Source organism: Aulonocara sp. 'chitande type north' Nkhata Bay, linkage group LG13, assembly GCF_057382095.1.
Source record: "Aulonocara sp. 'chitande type north' Nkhata Bay isolate Kocher_YH1m ecotype deep benthic linkage group LG13, A_spYH_male_GT1.1, whole genome shotgun sequence".
Lineage (NCBI taxonomy): Eukaryota > Metazoa > Chordata > Actinopteri > Cichliformes > Cichlidae > Aulonocara > Aulonocara sp. 'chitande type north' Nkhata Bay.
Window position 1 is genome coordinate 34263124 of NC_141356.1, and position 8300 is coordinate 34271423.

The 8300-nt window shown below is 40.5% G+C and overlaps 1 protein-coding gene across 1 annotated transcript in view; it reads right to left on the reverse strand.

Annotated features, from left to right (window-relative positions):
- The window catches only part of LOC147316578 (bifunctional heparan sulfate N-deacetylase/N-sulfotransferase 2-like), a 53469-nt gene extending 45482 nt beyond the window's left edge, over positions 1 to 7987 (reverse strand). The window contains exon 1 of the mRNA XM_086260144.1: positions 7832 to 7987. The gene's annotated coding sequence lies outside the window, so the exon portion shown is untranslated. The remainder of the gene's footprint in view (positions 1 to 7831) is intronic.
- Positions 7988 to 8300: the final 313 nt, after the last annotated feature.

Below are 8300 nucleotides of genomic sequence, written 5' to 3' on the forward strand. Positions count from 1 at the left end.
AACAGTGTTGTTGTGCCCCATCAGGTTGACCCTCTATGTTAAAATATTGCTACTCTGAGTGACTGAAACATACAATTAGGTCCATAAGTATTTTGACAGTGACAATTCAGAGAATTTTAATTCAAACAATCAAAATCAGACGACAGTACACTTTCTGCTTAAATCCAAAAACTAAACCAAAATGATGAATTAACAGGCTCGCATTTTCAGACAGTCAAAAGACACTAGACAACTGAATGTTAAACAGTTCTCACAGCCAGATGACAAATAAAGCAAATAAAAGATCTGCAGTGGATTGCAAGTTTTAAGCTTGAACAGCTTTCCACTGAAGCTCTCATTAAAAGATCCCAAAGTGATGGCCATGCAAGTGAAGAAAGCTGACATTAACCCAAATAACCCTCCGTCTCAGATACAGTAGGTTCATTTAGAAGTGATGTGGTGCATGAATGCACTGGCTAGATCATCAATGCCAAAAGGTCTGAAGGAGCACAGAAAACTACTAAAGGGGATGATTGCAGAATAATTTCCACTGTTAAGAAAAAACCCTTTACAACATTATGGAAGTAGGAATATTTTTGTCAAATGAAGGGGAATACATTGGCTTTGCCACAGACCAAACCACAAATAACATTTAGAAACAGAAAGACCAAATAAGACTTCATCACAACATGTCTGAGAGAGCCTGCACAACTCTGGGAAATAAAAAGCAGAAAAATAGGATAAATCTGCAAGACAGTGTTAAAAATATATAGAGGGAAGATAAGGAACGCATAGAAATGCATAGGTAATGACCTCAACCATAACCCCACGAGTACATCATCACCTGCGAATGTTATGCCATAGTGTATGTGTCTGCCAGTGGAACCAGGCCATGACATGACTGCTAGCAGAAGTATCAGGATGCATTAGCCCCTTTTCCGTTTGTACCTCTTCGGATTGACTCGGCACGGTTCACCACAGTTTTCAGGATTTTCCATCAGATCGTAGTACCTGGTACTTTTTTTAGTACCTGCTCGGCTGGGGTTTCAAGTGACTAAAACAGGTACTAAAATGTGACGTCGTCAGACTGCATGGCATTGATTGGGTGGTTAGTAGTGTCTGATTAGTCATGAGTGTCTCAGCTCAAGAAAATCATAACCGCCATTTTTTAAACTCAGCAACAAAGGGAATGGCTACAAAAAAAACAACGCCGTGACCCCCACGAGTGTGACGAAAAGCTACAGACAGAGCAGCAGGTCGCTTCAACATCCACCTTTGTTCTAGTGTTTGTGTAGCATATTAGGCAAGGCAAGGCAAGGCAAGTTTATTTGTATAGCACAATTCAACAACAAGGTGATTCAAAGTGCTTTACAGAGACATTAGAAACAAGAACAAATAAAAAGCATGATTTAAAATTGATTAAAACAAGCAAATAAACTAACTAACTAATTAACAAACAAACAACAAACAACAGTATATAAAATCAAAACAGATAAAATCAGAACAGTAGATAAAATCAGTAGTTAAATGTAAGTTTTGAAATTTAAGCTTAAAGTGTGGATTTGGTGCTTTATTCAAATGCAGCTGAGAACAGGTGAGTCTTCAACCTGGATTTAAATAAACTGAGTGTTTCAGCTGATCTGAGGCTTTCTGGGAGTTTGTTCCAGATATAAGGAGCATAAAAGCTGAATGCAGCTTCTCCGTGTCTGGTTCTGACTCTGGGAACTGATAAAAGACCGGATCCAGATGACCTGAGGGATCTGGAAGGTTCATACTGGGTCAGGAGGTCATTGATGTATTTTGGTCCTAAACCATTCAGAGCTTTATAGACCAGCATCAGAACTTTAAAGTCTATCCTCTGACGGACAGGCAGCCAGTGTAAAGACCTCAGAGCTGGACTGATGTGGTCCACTTTTTTGGTCTTAGTGAGGACTCGAGCAGCAGAGTTCTGAATGAGCTGTAGTTGTCTGACTGATTTTTTAGGTAGACCTGTAAAGATGCTGTTACAGTAATCAAGCCTACTAAAGATGAATGCATGGACTAGTTTTTCCAGGTCCTGTTGAGACATCAGATCTTTTATCCTTGATATATTCTTGAGGTGATAGTAAGCTGACTTTGTTATTGTCTTAATGTGTTTTTCTAAGTTTAGGTCTGCATCCATCACTACACCCAAATTTCTCGCCTGGTTTGTGGTTTTTAGATGTATAGATTGAAGTTCTCTGGTGACCTGTAATCGTTTTTCTTTGGCGCCAAAGACTATTACCTCAGTTTTGTTTTTGTTTAGCTGGAGAAAATTGTGGCACAACCAGTCATTGATTTCCTCAATGCATTTACCAAGAGCCTGTACAGGGCCTCGGTCTCCTGGTGACATTGTGATATATATTTGTGTGTCATCTGCATAGCTGTGATAGTTTATTTTGTTGTTGTTTATAATCTGTGCCAGTGGGAGCATGTAGATGTTAAACAGAAGGGGTCCCAAGATGGAACCTTGGGGAACTCCACATGTGATACTTGTCTGCTCAGATGTGAAGTTACCTATTGATACAAAGTATTTCCTGTTTTCTACGTATGTTTTGAACCAGTTTAGTACAGTTCCTGAAAGACCTGTCCAGTTCTCCAGTCGTTTGAGTAATATGTTGTGGTCAACTGTATCAAATGCTGCACTGAGATCCAGTAAAACTAAGACTGACATTTTTCCACTGTCTGTATTCAGACATATGTCATTAAACACTTTGGTCAGAGCGGTTTCAGTGCTGTGGTTCTGTCTAAAACCTGACTGGAAGGCATCGTAGCAATTATTCTGTTTTAAGAAGTAACTGAGCTGTTGAGAAACTGCTTTTTCAATGATCTTACTTAAAAACGGGAGATTTGAGATCGGCCTGTAGTTGTTCATTTGTGTCTTGTCAAGATTGTCCTTTTTCAGTATAGGTTTGATTACAGCAGTTTTTAGTGATTCTGGAAACACACCTGATAATAAAGAAAAGTTGACGATCTGTAACAGGTTTGACTCTAAAGTCTTTGAGACCTTTTTGAAAAAACTTGTTGGCAGGACATCTAAACAGCAAGAGGAGGAGTTCAGTTGACCTAAGATGTCCTCCAGGTCTTTGCTGTTAATCGGGTGAAACTGTTTGATGGTGTTTAAACAGTTTTTCGGTGGACACAGTACATATCCTGGATCTGCTGTTGATGTACCAATTGCTTGTCTAATTTTTTGGATTTTTTCAGTGAAGAATTTGGCAAAGTCATTGCAGGCCATGGTCGAATGAAGTTCAGCTGCCACTGACACAGGAGGGTTTGTTAGCCTGTCGACTGTAGAAAATAAGACCCGAGCATTATGGCTGTTTTTAGTGATGATGTCAGAGAAGTAGGACCTCCTTGCACTCCTCAGTTGTAAATTATAATTGTGAAGTTTCTCTTTATAAATGTCATAATGAACCTGGAGGTTTGTTTTTCTCCATCTGCGCTCAGCTTTCCTACACTCTCTTTTTTCATTTTTCACCAGTGTGGAGTTTCTCCATGGAGACTTTTTCCTTCCAGAGATAACCTTCACCTTAATGGGAGCAATAGTGTCCATTACATTTAACATGTTAGCATTGAAGCTATTGACGAGCTCATTGACTGACCCTCTGGGCAGGTCAGGTGTTAATGGGAAGACCTGGTTAAAAATTGCACTACTGTGTTCAGTTATACACCGTTTTGTGATCACTGTTGTTGATATATTTGTGTGGGCTGAGATTTTACTTTCAAAGAAAACACAGTAATGATCAGACAGGCCCACATCAGACACAGTAACCTTTGAAATGCTCAGGCCTTTGGAGATCAGTAGGTCAAGAGTGTGTCCTCTATTATGTGTGGCCTCTGTTACATGCTGAGTCAGCCCAAAGTTGCCCAGAGTGTTACTCAGGTCTTTAGTCCCTTTGTCCTGAGGGTTGTCCACATGAATGTTAAAATCCCCAGCAATAATTACACAGTCAAAATCAACACAGATCACAGACAGCAGTTCACTAAGGTCATTAAAAAAGTCTGTGCAGTATTTGGGAGTAGGGCTGGGCCATATTATACCGTTCACGGTAATACCGGTATAATGTTAGGCAACGATAGGAAAATGAAATATCGCGATAGAATGGGAGTAAAACGCGCATGCGCAGTGCCTTTGTTTTCATACGCACATGGCCGATTGTTGAGTGAAACAGATGATCCAGAATTGGTTTGTAAAAATGGTGCAACTTCCGTGATGTGGAACTGGTTTGGTGTTTGTCCGTCAGATACACAACAAAGCACATTTTTTTGCAGAACATGCAAGCGGCCGTTGTTATTGTCGTATTTGTTGGACTAAGATGCTCTTAAATCTGGGAGTAATCTGGGTCCTAAACTCCGTATTCTTCAGGTCAAACAACACTGCAGCATCACTTAGAGTTAAAAACTGTCTAAATTCTTTCATCTTTAATAAAACGATCAGCATTGCTGCTTTACCAGGTGTAACTATAAAGTTTAACTTCCAGGCATCCATGAAAACAAAAGTTATTACATTTAACGGAGTTAGAAGTTAGCAGGAAGCTAGCGGAAGTTAGCTCGCTAGTTTCGCTAGTTACCTAAGCATGATATTGCATGTTCTGACTGAGAGATTTCTGAAAAAATTCAAACGTACAGCTCTGCTATCACTTCCAACATAAATGAAGACAGAAAACTAAACAGCAGTGACGTTTGTAGGGTTACTGAAGTTGGGCTAGCTGGTATATAATGATGTGCTACGTGATCGCTAGCGACACAGCTATGTTAGCATAACATAAACAGTGAAGCTGGAGGACGAACACTAACACTTTTCCACTTATAAAAGTTAACGTGAAGGTTCTTCATGGTTAGAGACAAATGCAATCGCATGGCAGGATGCTGTAAACGGACCAAACTTCAGTCAGGAGAACAACTGAGATAATCCATCCACAATACGAGGTTAGTCATTAATATACTGCAACATGGGAATAGAGCAGCTGCCAGAGAATTCAACATTAATGAATCAATGGTACAGAAGTGGAGGAAGCAAGAAGAATGAGTTTAATAAAGTTTGATTTATCTGACTGCTTTGTTTCGCTTAATGTGCCTTATAATCCCGTGCACCTTATGGTCCGAAAAATGCGTACTGCACACTGCAGTTTAATGTTGCAAAGCACCTCTTTTTAACTTCAGTGGATATTATACATGGTTATGCTCAGGATATGTCAGCCCATTTCTACTGGAAATGCCTTTTGGTTAAACTTTCAGCAAGGAATTTGCATTTGCACTGTTACATTTTTATAAAGCTTTAATGTACATAAAAACCAGCTTCTTGTTTAAGTGAAAATAAATGGAAGGTTGTCTTTTTGCGCTAGTAATGTTGTGGAGTTGTATTTTGTCTCGCATCAATTATATCGTCGGTTATATCGTTATCGCAAATTTTCAAATATATATCGTGATAAATATTTTTGGCCATATCGCCCTGCTCTATTTGGGAGGCCTGTAAACATTAAGAAACACAACTTTGGATGGGGCCTTCAGCTGTAAAGCCACATATTCAAAAGACTGAAAACTTCCAGGAGATAGCTGCTTACATTGAAATGATTCATTAAATAAGACAGCAACCCCTCCTCCTCTCCTGCTCGCCCTGACCTCACTGATAAAACTGTAGTTAGGAGGGGTCGTCTCGATGAGAACAGCTACACTGTTACTTTGGTCCAACCAAGTTTCAGTTAAAAACATAAAATCAAGGCTGTGCTCAGTGATTAAATCATTAATTAAAAATGTTTTCCCAGCTAGAGATCTAATGTTTAATAAAGCCAACTTAAGTGTTTTAGAGGTATTACTTGTCCCCTCGTGTTTGGGAGCAGTCTGTGGCACACAAGGTATGTTTACTATGTTTAAAGATCTTTTAGAGTGCAGCTCTCTGTGTTTTGACCAGGCCACATGTCTCCTGTCACCTAAAAGTACAGAAATTTTAAAACCTTCTAGTAAACAGGGTCCCAGCTTCTCCTGGGACCCTGCAATGCGCAGACACGTTGCTATGACGACAAGCAAACAAACAAGGTAATATTAATGTATACTTTATTGATCCCCACGGGGAAATTCCTCTCTGCATTTAATCCATTCACTCAGTGAAGCAGTGGGCAGCCATTGGGCGCCCAAGGAGCAGTGTGTAGGGAACCCCCAACCTTCCGATCATGGGGCCACCACTCTACCTACTGCACTATCCCTGCCCCAAGGTTTGCCCTGCCCCAGCAAACAAGGTACTACTGGGTCGTAATGGCAAACCAGTTGGTCTGAGTCGGGTCCTGTCGACCCAAGTAGGTACTAATAGAAAAAGGGCTACTGTGGCGTGTAGGGGCTATACTTTGATCAGATTCAGCCAAAAGCTATAAAACTGCAAATAGATTGTGATGCAACGAATACTACAAAAAGAACCCAAGAGATTCTCCAGGCAACTAAGAGGAACCTGAGTATTTTTCAAAGACCAAGGCTGTCTCAGCCCAAATAGAGAATGCTTTAGTTAGTGAAGACAAAACTGAAGACAGAGACACAAACAAACAAACAGCAACTGAAGGTGGCAGCATGGCAGCAGTAAAGTCCTCCAGAGCATCTCAAAGGCGGAAACGCACCATGCCTGCTCTTCTAGTTTCTCAGCAAAATGAACAAGTCAAAGCAATTTGTTTTTCACTTCGATTTACGGAGTGTCTTCGGGTGTCTTTGAATTCAGCCATCTCCAGCTGATTAGTTTTATTTCCATCAAACCACATGGAAGCTTTTCATTCCTAATACATTACCCAATCCATATCAGTAAAGAGATCCAACATATTTTTCCCCATAGAGATCGGATGTTTTTTCAAAGTGTTCCTGTTATTTTTTTCAACAGTGTATTTCTGATTACTTTTGTGCTTCTGAATATCGAGTCTGTGTAAAAAAAAAATGGCTGCAATTCTTAAACAGTTAATGCATTACTTTTGTTAAATCCTTTGAATTTAAGCTCAAGGTTTGGACTTACCACATCTTCATCGTTAGATTTGAAATCCATTATGGTGGTGTAGAGAAGCAAAGCTTAAAAATTTGTCACTGTGTAACTATATATATAAACAATATATACTGTATTAAGATGGTCCTAAAATGGTGATGGTCTGGAGTGGAGATGACAACGATAAAGTAGTCTGATCAACCCTTTCTCAGGCCGCGTTCTAGATCATTTAATTTGATATTAAATCATATGTATTTGTAAAGTAGAGTCGGCGAAAGGGGTTCAAAGAGCGCCGAGTCTGCAATGCTGCGGCTATTAGTGTAATCCGAACAGCTCGGGTTATTTGGCAACGACCAAAACATCCAACCTGGTGTCGACAGCACCTCTGTCGCTGTGCAACATCTGGTCTACTTCACGTTACACTAGTGAAAATATGGGACTTGGCAGTAAACCAGACACAAGGGTGCCTTCTCAGTGCACATACCTGTCGGACTCACCACACTATATTACATGAAGGAGGACATTTGAAAAGCAGCACGGCAGCAAACTAACTCTTTAGCCTGCTGAGTGCATGCGCAAAGCTCGCTAACGTTAGCTTAGCTAAGAACAGCGTTCAGTGTGTCTGGGTAAACGTCTAACCTATAAAACCGTGGCCTGACCATGGCTTCCTGGTGGTTTTATCTCATTGTAGTGCAGGTATATCCTTGAGTTGTCCAGCCGCTAACAAGGATTCCCAGTACAAACACCAGTCCCCTAACTACGGGTATGACTTGTACCCACAGTTAGCTGCTGTGGCTATTAGAGCTACTCAAAATCCTGCAGACAACCGGGCTTCAGCCCCTAGGCCTTAGCATAAAATATGTCTGTGACGCTCACCTGTATTCATTGTCCACACACAGTGATCCGTCCATGGCGGAGAAGCACAACAAGCTTCAGTATTTACAGTGAGAAAGTGAACTTCGTTTCGTCGGTGCTCAGGTAGCCATCTTGGTTCTGCCGGGGCCTGGAGTCAACCAAATCCGTCACACAGGGGGAGGGTTTACAATCTGAAGGCCCGCGTTATTAATCCAAGAGTTGTTTTCGTAGACTGAAGACCAAATAAAGAGAACCGTTTTCCTGTCAATTCGGGAAATATCGAATGAGTGGACACACTTTTATTTTGAATAACTGAAGCTACAAAGGTTACATAGATTTGTTTTTGTTTCTGGTGTGTAGCACAGTGAAGTTCCCAGATGTGACCCGCGAGCAGAAGCAAAACACTAACATAACGAGTTTGTTACAAGAATATTGTCGTTTTACTTACTTACTTACACTAAAACACCTCAGTAACGATTACCTATCTGAT